This window comes from Cydia splendana, chromosome 1 (assembly GCF_910591565.1).
Source record: "Cydia splendana chromosome 1, ilCydSple1.2, whole genome shotgun sequence".
Taxonomy (NCBI): Eukaryota; Metazoa; Arthropoda; class Insecta; order Lepidoptera; family Tortricidae; genus Cydia; species Cydia splendana.
Genome location: NC_085960.1, coordinates 4,713,217 through 4,732,958, shown reverse-complemented (window position 1 = coordinate 4,732,958; position 19,742 = coordinate 4,713,217).

Genomic DNA, 19,742 nt, shown 5'->3' with positions numbered 1-19,742 from the left:
CGTACGTTTACCTTATTGTCTTTTCTAAAAGATTTTAAGAAGAATAAGGACATTAGGTTGCCAGTTCTTCTCCATGCATCTGTGCCCCTTAGTTTGTGTTTTTTTATTTATTATTAGTATGGAATTCGCTTTAGGCTCCTTACTCTTATACTTAATAATCAAAAAATCTAAATAATTCAAACGAAGGGGCATATTATAAACTCATATACACGATGAAATTACTGAGAGATGTTGCCGATAGAGAAACCTTAAAACTAGTGTATTTTGCGCTTTGTCAGTCGGTTCTAACATATTGTATCTTGGCGTGGGGGGGCTCAGCATCCTCTTCATTGATAAGCTTAGAGCGCGCTCAGCGGTCAGTCCTTAAAGTTATGCTCAAAAAGTCGCCACTTTTTTCAACGGACAGTCTTTTTACTTAGTGTTAGAAAACTCTTTCTGGTAAAAATTGTCACCAGGGCCCACCGTGAGGCCCCGCACTCAGCAGGGTCGGCTGAATTTTGTTAAATTCAGACCTCACTCAACGGCTCAGAAATCGTTGTTTTAGGATGCCATTAATGCCCACGAAAACTAGTTTCTGTAGACGTTTAAGTTCCTACCTAAAACCCTTCCTTTACAACAAGTTCTGCAAGATTTTTGACCTCCAAAATATGACTGAAAAAGAAGTAAAAATTGCCGAAAAAATACTAATTCTTAGTTATTTAAATGTCGGTAATATTTTCTGTAAAATTTTCTAATGTCAATTGCATTCTAGGAGCCCAAGTCACAGGCATAGCCTATTTTGGGATCTACCTGTGTTCATGTGTCTGTAAGATCGTTTTCTTTTGTGAATAAAAATATTCTACTCTATTCTATTCGATATTAAAATGGGGACTGCGTTTGTATGGAGAACCGGTCCTCCACTATCCCGTTAAGAGCGTTAGTCGTAATAATAATGTGTGTTGCGGGCAAGGGCAGCATCCGCTCGGTGTACCCCTTACATTTCATTAAAGTGTCAAAAGGTCCTCTACGTGTTGGCTTCGGCTCCGCGCACGCCTCCCGAAGGTCCGGAACACCATTATTCCGTGATGGGAAAGACTTGTGTGTTGTAGTAGAAATAATGTGTTGACATGTAAAATACTTCTATTTTATCAATAAAAGTTTGATTGTTGTAAAAATGTTGACAATCTTGTTGCAGTCCAAAAAGCTGGAACCGATTTTAGGCAACATTAACCCGCAACAAGGAATTAATTATTCGGTAATAACATATTGTATGTACTTGATCCAACAATCGGTAAAATTCTGCCAATATGGTGTTAAAGGACTTTTGGAATAATACTTTACTGTTCTGGGCACTTTTGGGTGAGAGTAGCCCAGGACCAGGATAACCACCGTGGCGTACACGAAGAGAGGCCTATGCTCAGCAGTGGGTGACTGAAGGCTAGAATTATGACAATGATGATGACTTTACTGTTCTAGTTATGTACAAGACTAGACAGCAAAATCGAATCCCATCCCATCAACGTGTAAAATCCGCAATAATTCGGAAATAAACAAAACACCGAAAATCCATATTGTGGAAATTCTTCAATTCCCACCCGAGCGCATCAATCACAATTTGCGCCTGAGTGTCGTGTAACCGCCGAATGTTCCATGGGTGGCAACATGAGAGCAAGGCATGAGATACTGGCGGAGATCGCGCTCGTGATGCGGCCCGATTCGATCAATGTTTAATAAGAAGACACAGCGGCACGACACCGATCTGTCAGTGTCAAAAGTAACGTTATTTGGTTGTTCGAATCGGGCTGATGGTTGCATTGGACGATGGGCAGTACCCTGCTCTGATGAACTTTTTGCTACGCTCGAGCGCCGAATTGGAGCTATTACTATAACAGCTAGTATCAGTCCACAGAGTGAGCTAACTTCTGGAACTGTTACAATATGAGACTAATTATACTATTAAATTAAGTATGCTGTCATAGAAACTTCCGTGTCTAACACTTTTCGACAAATGGCTAGTGGATCCTTTGCCGAACAGCTGATTCATAAAATAAATAATTGTTTCGTGATGAGAAAAATCCGTGTGTGAATACGGTATGTTACTCATGGATGAACCAGAAGACCCTTCGTGATAAACACTTACCTAACTGGAAATGCCAGCTGGGGATGCAGCATTGTTGCAGCACTTAAGCTTTTATTTTTTGAGTTGATTATATTTTGTTTGCAAAATAACGTTCAAAATAAACATTAACTATTTCAGACGAGCCAGATTGCATCCAATTGCGGCCAATTCATCGTTATTTGACTAGACTTTTTCTTTTAACTATGGCAATCGTCTTTAGACATTTCTGCCAGCTTCACGTCATATCGACAGGAAAAAATACGGAGAAGTAATGATTTAATGACCATAAGCGAACTCAGATCTGGGCTGAAAAAACAATGTTATTTATTAGATGATTATTGGCGAGACTTATATATCTTCAAACCTGTCATTGTCACGCGACAAAACTACCCTCCTCTTACGACGTGAACAGAAAAGGGTATTCGTTTTTCGTCAGATACATCATAATAACAAAGTACCTACATATTCTGCTGGTTGAAGGCAGTCTTGATTAAATTAAATAAGTCTTATATGATCTAGCTCACATGCGCGCTATAACCTTTACTTTGCACCATACTTAAATGCGATCTTTTAATTTATCAACGTCACATTCGTTGAGGATTCTTTTATGGAATATTTTGTCACATTCGTTATATGGAATAACAAAAAATCATCCTGCCGGCCAAAATCGGCGTAGGCTGGCCGGATTTTACAGATTTTTTAGTCCATACTCGGACAGTGAGAGGCGCATCCTGTTTGAATTGCCAATTTTATTCGTTGATGGACTTTCTTTTTACTGGAAAGTGCAGAGCTATGATAGAGTGACGTTCAAAGAGAAAAAAATGCCATATACTAGAACTAGAACGCAAAAGGTAGTTAGTAGCAGTTCGTAGAAAAGTCCTTTTTCCTGATGTTTTTCTTTGAATGTCCCGAATTAATGAGTAGGTACGAATAACATAATTTATTATCATTTTACTTCCAGAGCATGAATATGAAGGTCCTGACAACGGCTAGCGGTGGGGTGACAGCGGTTGCGGCATAACAAACAATCTTCTTATCACAACTTGTTATAAATACAATTCGACTATTTCCTATTTCATATTGAAACATCTTATTTTAACATGAAATTATTTTATTAATGAAATATGTAAGTTATTTTCTAAATGAAAAATGAAGTTAGTAAGCCTCAGTAAAATAAAATGAATAAATAAATATAAATATTCTAGGACATTCTTACACAGCTTGACCAAGTCCCACAGTAAGCCCTACTAGGAGGCTTGTGTTATGGGTACTGTGACAACGATATATTTATATAATATGTTAAATGATTGAATTCTTAAATACATAGAAACCACCCATGACTCAGGTACAAATATCTGTGCTCACCACACAAATAAATACCCTTACCGGGATTCGAACCTAGGACCATTCGGCTTCACAGGCAGGGTCACAACCCACAAGGCCAGACCGTCAATAAAATCATCTAATAACTTACTGCAGACATTAGATACAAGCTTTTTAACCCCCATCGTTCCCCGCTGAAAAGTGCACGTAAATTGTATTTGACATATCGATCGGGCCGTCCATCTTTCAGAAGCTCCCGGTGTTAATAATTGATGGTACGGCCAGGTGGCCGCGGGCTCGACGGGCCGGTAATTTAAACTTAGAGAAAATTACAAGTCTCACTGACGTGGGCTATTTACTGGTCAGTAGTAACATTAGAGAACAATCGTTAGATTTCTAACTGCATGTTGACTATACTCATGGTTCCAAATTACTTTGCTTTTTATGGTAATTTGGTTTAATGGAACTTTTGAAACTCTTAGAGCAACTGCACCGTTCACTAACCCGAGGTTAACCGGTTAAACCTCGAGGTACCATGGTTACCAGTACAATTTGACACTGGGTTTAACCGGTTAACCCCGGGTTAGTAGGATGGTGCAAGTGGCGCTTATAGGTTTATAAAGTTTGTATTCATTAACTTTTTTATTAAATTAAATATATAAGTATTTTCAATTTCCACAAATATTTAAGACTTAAGTAAATAGTAATGCAAATATTAATTTATTTCCAATAAGCTTTACTTAATAGTGCTGATTTCTCAGTAACCATTAATTTTCGCTGAAAATACATTCCCAAGGGGGGATCAATACGGAAAACCGTACTAAATAAATACATATAAATTATAAATTAAAATAGGTACTTGAACACTGTTTTGCTTTATCGCCACGTGATTTATCGAACATCTTTTCAATGTCTAGAAAATGTATTTGAACTAAACTTAAAAAATAAAGTCATAATTGAATCTGTGATATAAAATATGTTCTGGGGTTGTGCACAAATCACGCGAGGTGTTTTCGGCTACTTTTTGCCCCCGTTCCCCCTTGGTGATATATGGTGAGGTTTTTGGCTACCCCCCTCCCCCCACCCAACCTCACATGTATTTTTTTGAAATTTTTTCATTCGACCTAATTTTAAGATAAATAGTATTGTATATAGAAAATCTTGTTTATTTTTCTATTTGCGTTAAATAGACTCGCTATTTTGAAGTGCAGAGTGAAGATTTATGTTTAACGAAACCGAGAAAAAGTATCTACTTATGTGTTAGTTTTTTTTTCTTAGTTTCGTTCACTGTAGAAAAATACACGTGAGGTTTCCTTATACCCCCCTCCCCCAACGTGATCTATCGTGATTTTTTCGTGACCCCCCCTCCCCCTGTCGAACCTCGCGTGATTTGTGCACAAGCCCTCTTGAGCATGTGTTATAAACGGTCTCCTTGCAAGTGAATCATCTGGCGTTAGCGTGATATACTGGCGAGAGCAAATTTTGATGACAATTCCTTGGATTTATGATCGTACGGCAAAAACGGAATTGGATTTTGCTATCTCCAGTGCATGACATGTTGACAAACAGAATATTATTCAGTATTTAATTACACAAACGGGTCTACCGCGATATAATTTCATTGTTTTTACCTTTAATTCCGATGTTTCAGCTGAGTTGCACCAGCTGTGGTCACGGAAAGACTGACGTCCCAACAAATGTCAACGGAGATATTAATAAAACACCACTAAACTACCCGAAATTAGTTTATAAAAATGTTCGGGGTAGACAAAGAAACTCACTGGATTGAGCTACATAAACCCAAAGTCCTCTCCAACGAGCGACACTATTATCCGCGGATCGTGAGAGAGGCGATTGAAATTAAAAAACACCCTAAAAATTTCAGTCGTGAGGACGGGTACAAATTATCGTCTACTTGGGGACCAGTGATTCAAATGTTGAAACCAGCGGATATATCTTCGGACCAGTGTACGGATACTGTGAGTGTTGCGTGTCGTGCCGTGGACAATAAACATTAAACTTTAACGGGTAGCTGCAATTTCTTTGTTTACCCCGAACATTTTTATAAACTAATTTCGGGTAGTTTAGTGGTGTTTTATTAATATCTCCGTTGACATTTGTTGGGACGTCAGTCTTTCCGTGACCACAGCTGGTGCAACTCAGCTGAAACGTCGGAATTAAAGGTAAAAACAATGAAATTATATCGCGGTAGACCCGTTTGTGTAATTAAATATGTGTACAAAACGCGAGAGTTTAAAGTGTTATATTATTCAGTAGATTGATATTATTAAGCTTTACTAGGAAACCGAAAATGTTTACCTACCAAGTCGAAAATACCATCTCAGTGATAGGTAATAAGGCACACATATAAATTACTTTTTTCTATGAGATGACTGATGTAACGTAATATAACAAATTAAAATTATAATAATTTGAAGTCAGCAGAATTATCAGACAATATGTTTATTAGAAAGCTAAAGGAATATTTAATAGATAAGGCGTTTTACTCATTCGATGAATTTATGAATACAAACAATGTTATATGTGATTATTGAAATGAGATACTTATTATTGTCAATATAAAATAGACATAAGATGTAAATATGTATAATAAAATTGACATGTAACTTACGTTATGAATAAAGAAATTGAAATTGAATTGAAATTGAAAAGCCTATTTAAAATCTAAGTACAGAAGAGTTTAAGTGTAGAATCAAGTGCCGAGAGCTCGTTGATGTCGTTTGTTCCAAGATTAAATAGGTATGTCTGTACAGTGCCATCTATGAACCAGAATTTAATTGTTAGAATTACTAATAGAAAAAGTAAATTGAATTAAATATGTAGTGCAAAATTGTTTTCCTTCGTATTTTCTCGGAAACGTTCGTATTTGTCATGCTACTTCAATCAACCTCGGTACTTTTGTACCGAGACTGACTGAAATAGCAAGACACGTTCGTATATTTCCGTGAAAATACGAAGGAAAATAATTATGCACTACATCTGTATGCAAAGTAGCTATTCTATTCATCGAATTATCAAATTCCATCCCCTCCAGCCTCAAGCCCCACGAGGATCGACTAAAGCTAAAACTGTAGTCCTCTAGCGCATCTTAACTACAGAATTAGTTTCTCGCTATTTCATAGACACGGTTAAACTAAATACGATTTTATGGCACATATTGCGAACTAGGAAATAACTCCCTAACTTGTGTTTATGCTGGGAACGGGTTAGTTTTAATTAGTTTAAGGGTTATGTCGTTCCACTGTTTAACCTGCTTGGAAGTTGGGTTTTGTTTTATACCTTCATGCCGATTTGAAACGTTAACAATACTAGTAGGTATAACGTTTTGTACCTACCTACCTAATTGTATGGCTTTTTAAGGAATCTGGAAACGACTACACTGCGATATCGACGTCATTATTCCGCAATACATAATAACATTTTCACAGATTAAGATATTTGTTCTAACAAAACAGTTTTCCTTTAGGCAAGCAAGTTCCATTGTGTCATCTCCGCAAGTTTATTATAAAAAAATTAATAAAAAAGGCAGTGGGGAGACCCTCCTGACTTCGGGCAAACTCGGCTCCGTTCGGCTCAGCATTGCTCCGAGCAATTATTAGGGTTGACACAATTTGACGTCCCTTTGCGTGCACGACCACAGATAAGATAATGACTTCAATTTTGACAACCCTAAATAGCCGAAAGGGATAGTGCCATAAGTTAGAAAGGGATATCAATATTCGACCCTGAATCGCTGTCAAACTTCGGTTTTTTAGGAAGTGTCCTTTCTGTACGGTACTATTACTTATTCTGTGCTAAAGCGGGCCGTAATTTGCGGTTTTCGAATGGATTATAGAGAGTTTATGCTGTGTGTAGATAAATATTTTTATGAAACTGACCTATGTCAGAAAAACACTTTTTTCCAACAAAAACCCTTCAAAATCAGGCATGTTCTTTCCGCATTTTCATATACGTACTGAAACTCGCGCGCTGAACTAATCAACTCCGCAAAAAAATCACATTTTAACTTGCTATATGAATATGCATTTCGTCCCACAGGCGGGCTCAGATATGAAAAATTCTTGTGCTTTTACAAGAACAGAGTAATGCAATTAAGGCGCCTTTGTTTAGCAGCATAAATACGCGCACTCGAAATACTAGAATACTTGTTTTCCTTGTGAATTGCTGGCGGAAATACTCGGTCCTTTTAGCGTACGGTTTTGGGCCCCGTAAGAAAATCTAACAAAATGGCGTCAACATCGTACGAAATAATGTACCTATTTCCTGCGTAAACACTCAGGTTTAAGAGAAAAATGCTATCAGAATATCTCGGTGCCTTTCGTTTGAATATCAGAATAAAGGATGACTCACGTTAGACCGGGCCGTGTCCGGACCAGAGCTTCCGGAGCTTACTTTTCTATGACATGACAGGCGATCACGTGATGCTATTCATAGAAAACGATGCGCCGGAAGCTCCGGCCCGGACACGGTCCGGTCTAACGTGAGTCATTCTTAATGTAAGATACTCGTATTACTTGAACTAGACGAGTTAATAATAAAGACGTCTTTCTTGTCTTTTGTTCTCTAAGTCTACTCGCCTATTACGACGAAAAGTAGTTGTCGCGACTTTGTATATTGGTTTACACTTTCAGTCTACGTAATTTGCTTATCTTTATCTAAACGAAGTAGAAAGTCTCTGGTTAAAAGATTTTAATTCTAAATAATATTAAGACCTTCCGAGAAATCAAAGAGTTATCCTGCTTATTTCAATATTTATAAGTATAGGTACTTTTTTTCGTAAAAAACCTTCAAGTCGGATAAAATGTAGCCACGTCATAAAAAAAACTATTGAGAGTAACGGCTCGATTCGGAAAATGAATTAGATTTCTACTAGACTTCAACAAGTTACGATACGGATAATTTAAAGATATTTGTAAGGTAGATATGTCAAATTTGACGTTTCCGCGATTCTGGAGGTCCTCTTGAACGATTTCGACAAGTTATGACTTAGATAATTTCCAAGTCACATCTAGTCGATATCTAATGTAGATCTAGTTGATGTTTTCATGTTTTAATATTTATTTGGGCACAAACGGTACAATAATACTTACAGATATTAATATTATTCAATACATGAACCAATGAAGTTGCCACTAACTACTAACACATATACAAAAAAATAAGCAACGGAATAACAACTAGAATATATCCACAGAACAAACATTTGTCGGCATTATTAATGAATTTAAAAGTAAAAGAGAATAATGACAAAAAAAAAATAGTTAAAGTTAAAATATTCTAAGCATTAAGTATTCAAAGTACTAAGAACCTCATACTTAAACTTAACTAACGGAATGTTAAACATATCAATGTGTGAGAAAAGATTATTATTACACTTGCACGCTTTATCGATGAAGGAATTCGCTTTGTATTTTTTTCGCGTAAAGGGGATGTGAGAGAGTTTGTGATGTCGTGTGTTCAAACGAGGAGTTCTAAAATTAATTTTATTTATTAAATAAGGGGAGTCAATATGATTTGTTAAAATTTTATTTAAAAAAGTTTGATCCTTTAATGTGCGCCGACCTTCGAGCGAAACCAAATTTCCGACGTTTGGCGGTTGATTCGACTTGTAGGCTTTATATTTTAAATGTTTAATTAGTTTTTTCTGAATGTCTCAATGCAGTGGACGTAACATTGATCTCTAAATCGTCTCTAGATCTTGTGATTATCTCGAAATCCGAATAGGCCAGTATTGCTTTATTATTAATCGACTCCTACCTATAGGTAATAATATCTAGATGGCTAATAACTAGGTTCTACGCTAAACTGAAAGCGATTAATGACTTAATTTTCAGTAAGCAAATAAGCAAACTATTATGTTATCTGAATTCCCGCCAAAGTTGTCCACGCCGAGAGACTTGCATCTCCATAATAATTGCTTGCTAGGGCGCGTTTACACTTGGCTAATTGTCTTGTTCGAAAGCCGGCAGCCGCATTGGCGCTGTGTATACGCGCCCTAACGTTAACTTTGCCAAAGAACATACATTGGAGACTGCTTACCATCAGGGCCGTATGCTTGTTGGCCACCGACGTAGTTTAATACAATCCATATCTCTGTAACAAATATTTGTGATGAACACACAAAGAAATGCCCTTACCGGAATTCGGGACATCATAGAGTCCGTGTACCTATGCCAACTTTACATAGACTTTGAAGAGTACAAAGTGTGTAGGTGCCATATTTTCATAAGACTTCTACATTTAAGGTGGTATTTCCACACGCTGTCATTCAAAGTCTGCAGAATTAACTTGGTCTGACTTTAGTTTCCAGAATGTAATCCGAAGCAAATACCACGTCGACAAAGTTTAGTTCCAACTGATCTAGTAGACAACTATGTACAATGCATAGGACGTGCGCGTCTAATCTTCGAAGCAGTGGTATTGGCAAAACTTAGTTACGCTTCGTGTCTAATACAATGAATGGAATGCTTACGTCTCGGCAGGCAGGTAATATTTAAGGTGCCGTTCGAATTCAGACTACACCAGCACATATTATATTAAAATTACCATTAATCACGTTTCCTGCAGCAATGCAGTCTGTTTCATTACTGCAGCAGTATTGCAGCGTGACATTAGTGCATTTTGAATGAATGAATGAATATTTTTATTTCGTGTTACCCCAACCTTTTCTAAAAACTGTTTCTTATATTTTCACATTGCAACAATAGAAACAAACTGTTGTTATTAAAATTTACTTAATTTAGATTCTAATTTATCACAGTGCCCAAAAATTAAAAAAACATTGTTACTTAAATAAATAATTGTCAACAATGTTGGTACCTAGCGCAAAACAACGACGAGGCCGATTTTATCATAAAGTTTAAGAAACAGAAAGAAAACTCTTGATTGATTTTTGTTTAATTCCTTAAATATGCATAATCACAGGGTGCATGCCCGCGGGTATCATCGTAGGTAAAAAAAAAAAAAAAAATGTCGCACGCGTCCGCGCCAGTGCGTTGCTCATAGGTACCTACTATTTTTCGTTAACCCGCTCACCCGCTTCGTGCACCCGATGTGATGAAGTCGGCGAAGGGTCCTTAATAATCAGAACAGTATATTGCAATACCGATCTGTCAGACAATCATTCATCGCACGTTTGTAATTCGAAGTTCAAACTGTTCAAAGACGCACGAGTTCATAGAACAAGAGCTGACCTGCTGACTGTACTAAGCTAGCGTACATAGTTACGTTATCCAATACCGTTGCAGAGCTTTATGCAATGTAATTCTGTTTTCCACAAGATCGGTTCGTGGCTAAACTTTGTGGAGCGGTGTTTGCTTTAGATTACATTCGAAAGGGGAAAGCGCTGTTTGGAAGGACTCGGCAATGAGTTCTCGTTATAGTCGGACCAAAAAAGTCTGCAGCGGATTTGATAGCCCACGCAGTGCAAGTGTCATTTATACGTCATAATTTCAAAGAAGTTTGACGTTTAAAATAACACTTTCACTGTGTGGGTGTATTCACTGTGTATCAAATCCGCTGCAGACTATTCTTGGTCTGACTCTATTAGCTTTAGATACACTGATAGAAAAAAATATGGTTGTCTGTAAAGTCGGTTTACGGACGATAATTTTGCGTGATAACGTCATAAGAAAACATTACCATTACATTACGTAACGTTACCATGGAGATTTGTCCACAACGTTACCATAGAAATCTATCCACAACGTGACACTTTTTCGTGCATGCTACCGGTGTTCATCGATTTATAAGACGTCATCACGTCAAAAATATTATAGGGACATTCTTACACAAATTGACGAAGTCCCACGGTAAGCTCAAGAAGGCTTGTGTTGTGGGAACTCAGACAACGATATATATACCTAGTATACACATACTTAACCAATTATCTGTGCTCATCACACCAATACACGCTTACCGGGATTCGAACCTAGGACCATCGGCTTCACTACCCACTAGGCCAGACCGGTATGTTTGCATAACAGTCACAAAATATTGCTCACCACACCATCTCGTAAAGGCTCTCTTTCCTACTTCAAAAACTGACAAGAGAGTTGCATTTTACCTACATGTGTCGCAAAGTAGGGAATCTGATGCAAATTTTGAGTTAGGAAAAAGAACAATAAAAAATAAAAGGACTGTTCGGTAATATTACGTTTCTAGTTCTAAACACGCAACTGTATTATAAAGGGTAAGTACCGTAAAATGGGGTGAGTAGAGTCAAAACTGAAATTCAAACCTCGATAACATTTTATTTTTACATATGAAAACTGAATGGTGTATATAATAAGTGTTCCGGACGTTTGTATTTTAGTTTTTATTTCATTTTGGGTAGTTCCATTTCATAACTTTGACGATAAAGAGGAAAAACCACCTCACCCCGTAGTGCCTCGTATTTGGGGTGAGAGGGGTTTTCATACAAAGGTGATTTTGGAAGATTGTTGGATCGATTTTTTTTTATTATGCGTATTACTATAGCTCCATTTTAAATTGGAATACATTATTTTTGTAGCATTAGCCTTAAAATCCCTTCTCACCCCCCTCTCAAACCTTCTCTCCCCATTCATAACCCACCTCTCCCCGCGAAACCTACTCACCCCGTTTTACGGTAAAATATAAATCTAGTCATCGCATCACACGGTCAATTAGCTTCCTCAACTTATAGGACTTTGATGAATGCGTCGGAGCCCATGCATAGTAATCGAGTATTACCCGAAACGCACGGATTTACTGCTAACTAATGCAGTCCTTGTCCATTTGTTACTCATACGGAAGTATAAAACAGAATGAGCAGTATCGTTTTATTGTTAAGGACAGTTTGCACTACTGCAAGTTGAAATGCTTCAAGTAAAGTTGTCAGTATTTGTTGTTATTAAAACAATGGTTTTCAAATTTTGCCTATCGCCAAAGTGAATTTGATATTGAGGCGGATTATCAAAGTAATTTTTGTAGCCAATTTACTGCCATCTTTCGACAGTTGATTAAAACTTTTAGAACGCCATTTGGCTTTGATCCTTGTTCTTTCACTGATAAGTGTTAAATTAGAGGATAGGCCAAAGGTATGGCTCCATCGGAGTGGTTTTCGAGTGATGGCGCAATTTTGACAATCCGCCTGTATAGTAAAAGACTGCCTGCCAACACGTGACATGTAATTTCACGCCTTCTGTAGAATGCTGTTAGCTACCCAATCCCTCCTCTTGGGGGACGTAGGTATCCCCAGTTTGCTAATAAAAAAACCAGAACTGAATAAGGTCAACCAGGGTTAATGCGTCTTTTGTGATAAATGCGTCTTTCGAAGATTCGATTCCATTCGATATTATAACTGTTATTAGCCGTCTGCATCAAAAGTTCAGAGACCAATTGACCACACTTCGAACAGAGAGGGTTGCAATAGTTCTAAAATGTTTCGTTTAGAAGAGATCTTTAAAAATCGCATTTACATCAGGTGACGCATTTATCCCGGTTGACCTTAGAGATTTCTGTTCACAGAAAAGTCATGTGAAAAGCTAAAAAATCCCGGCAATTGTGCCAGGATTCGTACTATCTGTCTCATGCAAGCACTCGTTCGTTGTTGAACTGCTACTTAATCACCCACTTCGTGTAAACTAGTCTTATTCGCTTGACTATTCGCTGTCATCCCTCTTTACAGGCTTTCATGCACCCTCGTCAATCTGCTACTAAAGGCCACTTGCACCAATCACTAACCCGGGGTCAACCGGCTTAACCTGGAGTTACCCTGCTGGTTACAGTACAATTTGACACTGGGTTAACGGTTTAACTGGTTAACCCCGGGTTAGTGGGATGGTGCAAGTAGCGCTTAACCACTCGTCGAGTGTAAACCGGCCTTATTCGTCCTGCCATTTGCCGTCGCGTCGTTCCCATTTTACGCACCACGTCGCTTTGTGTAGACGATTGTCGTTTTATGACACCTACATATGCAGAAGGCGTAAAAGAGAAGGCATGATTAAAAGAATACCTAAGTAAAAAAGAGACTACTGGTGTTTGTCATTTGCACGTCATAGTTAAAGCCCAACGACTACGATCAATCAAACTGTACAATCTTAACAAGTTAAGTGCTTCAATTTTGGGGCGCCTATAACCTATCTTATCCGTATTCAACACACTGAGCTACCATTAACTGTACATCGCTGGACCTTATTACAAAAGGCATAAGGTCCACCGATGTACAGTTAGGAGTGTTGCTGTTTGTACCCGTGTTGACTTTATTCGTATCATAAGTAATCATATCTCATCAAAAATCTCGAATGATTCATGTAGATTTTTTTGTACAGTTTTAACTGTTACGTTATCGCTTCAGTTTGACAGAGTCGAGCCAGAGTAACGGCAATTTCCTTTGCATTTCAGAATTGATGATACACAAAGGCGGCTTACTAGGAATTAGCGCTGCCTTTATCGCCTTTGCATATTGAGCTTAGGGTTGGCAAAATACTTTTCACTCTTCTCTTTATGCTTCCATTTATTTTATCCACACGAGTGGCAAAGTATTTTGATGGACCTAACTTTTGAGTTGTTTCCTCATGCTAGCGGGTTGAATTTACTTTTAAGTGATGATTTTAAATTTAACCCTCATGCGTTGGAACTCTCGCCACGCTCAAGGTTCGGTACGCTCAAGGTTCCATTTTGGAATTTTTCGCTTGCTCAGATTTCAGTACACAGGAACACACACATGAACCTGAAAATGATGATAATGACAAGACATGTCGCAATATTATAATACTAACATTTTGTTGTTGTTCTTCAACTAAAGACCTGTTTAACATTTGTTGAAATTTATAGTACATATTTCCATTTGATCAACCAACTGATGGATAAGATTTTGTTATTGTAACTTCACTTCACTTGTACGCTATCTTCAAAAGTTTTAAGGAGTAAATTAACTTTTCACTGGACTCAGCATATTGATAGATATCCGCGTCGCCAAATGAAATAAGTTTTTATGTGCCAACCCTGATTCCACAAACGAACAAATTTAAAAAGGAAACTTTTTGAACAAAAACAAAGATATAAATTGGAATCTGAGCGCTATCCCGATATCCTTTAAATTCCTAGGTATTCTACGGTTGTATGTCTGATATAATGGTGCTAACTCAGTAATAAACGAACGTACTCGTAATTTCGTTTTATTTTATAGTATTATTATTTAATTTAGTTTTTAATATCTTTAAGTAGGTATAACTACTAGGTAGGTAGGTAGGTAACTGTTTATTTTCTCTACAATTGCTTTCTTTTTTACCCAAACGTTTCTCTTAACCCGGGACCTAACCTTAAATATATCAAACAAAGTCTCCGTATCTCAACCCATATAGGTATAAGTTACAGAACACACAACAACACTTAAGACATATTAACTTACACCTTACACTTATAGACGGGTCTATCGCGAATTTAAATGTGATGTCTACCCAAACTTTTTCACTCTTCGTCGGGTAGCGTTTTGAGATTTTGCTGGGACATCAGTTAGCCGCGACCACGACTAGTGAGACCTGTGTCGAAACGTCAGCAAATAAAGGTAATAAAATAAATTCGCGATAGACCCGTCTATAAGTGTAAGTTATTGTCTTCAAAATGCGAAAGTTTTAAATAGTATAAGGCTTAAGATTTTGGAAAAACTTGTCCATTATAAACTTCTCACCTTCACAGCGGGTAATGGCCAATAGATCCATTTGCAACTTGGATTAAATATGTCTAGCCTGAACATATATTTCCAATAAAACACTTAAATTAAATGCATAGTCCATTAATTTTACTTAAAGGCACACGTTTACTTGAACAATAAATTTGATCACTGATTGGCTCAGCAATCAATTTAGTTAAATAGTTTGGGCTGACAGGATTAGGTACTAATTGTCGGCCTAAAGGATGACTCACGCTAGACCGGGCCGGGGCCGGCCTAGGCGTTTGACATGTCCGGCCCCGGTTCGGTCTAGCGTGAGTTATCCTTAATTCTCCAAGGACATTAACAAACAGAAAGCTCCGGATAATTAAAGTGTTGTATCTATACGTGGTGAAAATTGTTGGTTACACATATTGTTAAGAATACTTTATGTATGTCTTTCTGTTTGTTTGTGTAAATTTTTTTAATATTGGTTTATATGCGTCAATCATCACATACAATTTATACACAGTCTTTCTTGGAGTGACTGTTTACCTAAATAAATTGAAAACAAAACAATCTAGCGTATAATATAATAAACAAAGTGCCTTATCGACTCGTCCACTCGCTAAGTACGTAAATAGAGCACCAGTAATAAGCGACCTGGATTCAGCAAATTGCACGAAACGATCCGCCATCAAACATCATCATGGAATAAGTACCTAGACGCGCGGCGCGGAAGCGCTTGCTTACTTGGTACGACTAAGTGTAAGACCTGAGTGGACGCTCGAGTTGGGCGTGCAGCGGGGCGGGGCGTGCGGCGTGCATGTTAAACAAATGCAAACGTATAGGAGCGGCCTTATAGTGCACGCTGCTCAAATCACTTGTGAGCCCGACGCCACGCTGCACGCCCCGCTAACGCTCCGCTCCGAGCGTCCACTCAGGCCTTACACTAAGATAACAAAACGTTTTAGTGTGTCTGTTATAGTGTCCCACTGCTGGGCAAAGGCCTCTCCACAATACGTTAATAATCCGAATTTTAGATTTGGTTTAATTTAACCTTTTAACCGCCATTTCTTATGTTTATATACTTATATAGAGGCCTTTATAAAGAACAAATTAAAAAAAATGTATTAAATAAAACAAGGTAGGGACTGTGCGGAAAGAAAAGAGTCGTGAAATGTATGGGATCCAATACATTCTACTAAGACTCTTCTCGTACAGACTCTACCAAATTCAAACAAAAGTATAGTTAAGCAAAGAATGTGAAATCCAGGAGATACCGATCTGTCGTTAACATATGTGGAATATGAACCAGACAATGGCTTAATTCTTATACAAGTCTAGTATGTCAAACGTCCAACAGATAATTATTATATCTATACATATAATAAAGCTGAAGACGGTCGAAAGTCTGTACATGGAAGATATTTGAAAAAAAGTTGGCTGGGGATACTTGGAATGGATAACAGAACACGTTCCAAAAGTTTTTAGAATTTTTGTCTGTTTGTCTGTTTATCTGTTTATCTGTTTGTCTGTTTATTTGAACGCGCATCACGTGAAAACGGCTGAACGGATTTTGATGAAAATTTTACTAATCTGTCGAGAAAATTCCCGGCCAGGTTATAGGCTATAAAAATTCAACCCCTAAAAGGGGGGGTAGCCACAACACTCGGTTGACTTATGTTTGCCCCTGAATCTTATGGCGCTACTTAGGAAGGAGGGGCAAACTTTTTTCAAATATGTGCTACCACTCTTGAGTACCCTGGTAAACTAACAGATGGCGCTGAATTTAATACGTTGTGACATGAATAAGCCACCGATGAAAGATTTTGCCAAATTAACTCTAAGTTTAGAAAAGGGGGTACGGATATCAACAAAAATAATTGAATAATTATTTTGATTTAATAAATTAATAATACAAGAAAATTAAACGACAGTAAATTAATTGCCCCTCATTGCACAGTGCCATCTTTTGGGGAACTGAGTAAACATAATCAAGAAAACTAAAAATGAGTTTACATAATTACGTAGTGGTAAAATAAACACACATATCAACACGCGTATAATTGCATAATTATTTAAAATTATCTCCGTCATGAATTATACTTAATCGTAATTATATCCCACCCATATCAAATCCATATTCATACGTAGGTATCGCCTCCTTTATGCACTTAATAATGACCACGAAGGTGGGTACTTTAAAAAAAAACATTGACCTCTGTCATTTGCAGTGCCGGATTAACCCTTTTAGAGTTTTAAGCAAAATAAGCACTTGCTTAGGGCACCACATCTAGCCAGATTTGTCGGCCAAGCCGAGTTGCTCCTTAGCCGCGATCCTGAGACCTAACTGTCAAAGTTTTATAAGGGGCCCCGTGAAAGCCGAAAACTAAAAGCATCCTATCAAGTAGCGCCTTCGAGTGAAGCGAAAGAGCGAGCAGTAGAAGAGTCGTGATTACATGCATAGATTCGACTTCAAGCCACTCTTTTGCAGTTCGGCGTAAGGTCTTATGCGAGGTCTTCTGCCTTATGGAAAAGTTGAGCTTCTGCCTTAATTACACTTGGGCGTGGATCCAAATCCAAGCGTTCCTCTTTCGCAGCTGGGCCTTCTGCCTTGCTCACACTTCACATTCACTTGGTCAATTCCAAGCTCTGCTTTCTTGCATCTTTTCTGTATGAGAACAACCTCGCTGAGACCCTTAAATATCGAGCCCTATGCGAAGCTAGGCTGATAGAAAACCGTCCCATCCCTTCTCTGTATGAAATCCTGGATTCGCGCCTGGTTGGGACTAAAAGTAAAAATGTACAACTGTGTATTAAATTTCGTTTTTTATATCGAAAAATTTTCGCGCTCGCTTCGCTCGCGTTTACAATCACGTTATAACTTATGATAAAGGTGACATTCGGTTGGCGACTGCGGCAGCATTTCTCTGTTGTAACGTTACTGATGCAGCACTGTCAATTTTCGTGATAAAATTATGTGACTGATTTCCATACTAAAAGTAGAAATGTACAACTGTCTATCAAATTGCGTTATTATATCGAAAAATTTTCGCGCTCGCTTCGCTAGCGTTTTCAATAACTTTCTAATGTGTGGCGACTGCAGCAGCATTACTCTGTTGCAACGTTACTGCTGCATCACTGTCAATTTCCGTGATAAAATGATGTGACTGATTTCCATACTAAAAGTAGAAATGTACAACTATCTATCAAATTGCGTTTTTATATCGAAACATTTTCGCGCTCGCTTCGCTCGCGTTTTCAATTACTTTCTAAGATATGGCGACTGCAGCGTCATTACTCTGTTGCAACGTTACTGCTGCAGCACTGTCAATTTTCGTGATAAAATTATGTGACAAATTTCCATACTAAAAGAAAAAATTTACAACTGTCTATCAAATTGCGTTTTTATATCGAAAATTTTTCGCGCTCGCTTCGCTCGCGTTTTCAATAACTTTCTAAGATATGACGACTGCAGCAGCATTACTCTGTTGCAACGTTACTGCTGCAGCACTGTCAACTTTCGTGATAAAATTATGTGACTGATTTCCATTCTCAGCTGTAATGCGGCAATGCGTTCGTCACTCAACTTACCAAAAAAAATCAATGTAATCTCGATGACCCTAGGGAGAGGGGACACCATGGTCTAGAAATGCTTAGGGCATCAAAATATCTTAATCCGGCACTGGTCGTTTGCGGAGTCAAACGATTTGGGACTCGCATTTACCATGCCTTACCGAAAAAAATCGAATCATTCGCGAAAGTCTCTCAACGCATTGAGGTTACAAGGGGCACGTAGTCTTCCTTCAGGAGTCTGAAGAAGACCATGGTGAGTGGGTGGCGCTCTAGCCAGGTAGGCCGCTTCGCTTTCGCTCGCGCGCATATACCTTACTGTATCGTCCGATATACATCTACTACTCTGTCGTTTAAATCACGTGTAAAATTTGAATAAAGGCGAAAAAACTATTGATTTTGGAGTGTAGTTTTATTTAGTGGTACCTAATTGTAAAATATTTTATCTGGACTACAGTCCTACAGCATATCCATCTGTCAACTTTACTTCAAGTTCCGCCTCTAGGGGTGAGGGAAAGAAATTAGGATTAGAAATTAGCCGCTTACTGACACAGACCGAATTCCACGCGGGCGGAGCCGCGGGCACAGCTAGTAAGTAATATAGGTAATTATTGTACCTATTTAAATTCATTCTATGGACACCTGCCACCGTCTACCTACATCGTTTTTGCTTGCCAACAATTTATAATTAATCTTGATGATAGTCTTTACCTTTAACTAACTCTAGATACTACCATTTCACGAATTTCTATTTAATAATTTCCATTATTTCTGTTTATTTAAATAATTGCTTGACTCCCAACCGCTTTCACATTTACTTCACGTCCAAATTAATCCATTTCCGCGCCAATGGCGATTATTTAAATCCACAGACATACGGTCAGATTACTATTTCGCTTGGCCGATCGATATTTCTGCCAGGTGTGCCATTGGCGATGCATTATGTATCTGCCTCAAGGCCTAGCCTCGTGCATATTGTATAAGAGACGAGCGGCCGGCAAATTGTAGACGATAATAGTTTATCGCGATTTAGCACTTTATTCTTTTAGGGATAAGGACTAGTTTAAAGGGGTTAGTACTTGCACGCTCAGTTGAATGAATTAAGACTCG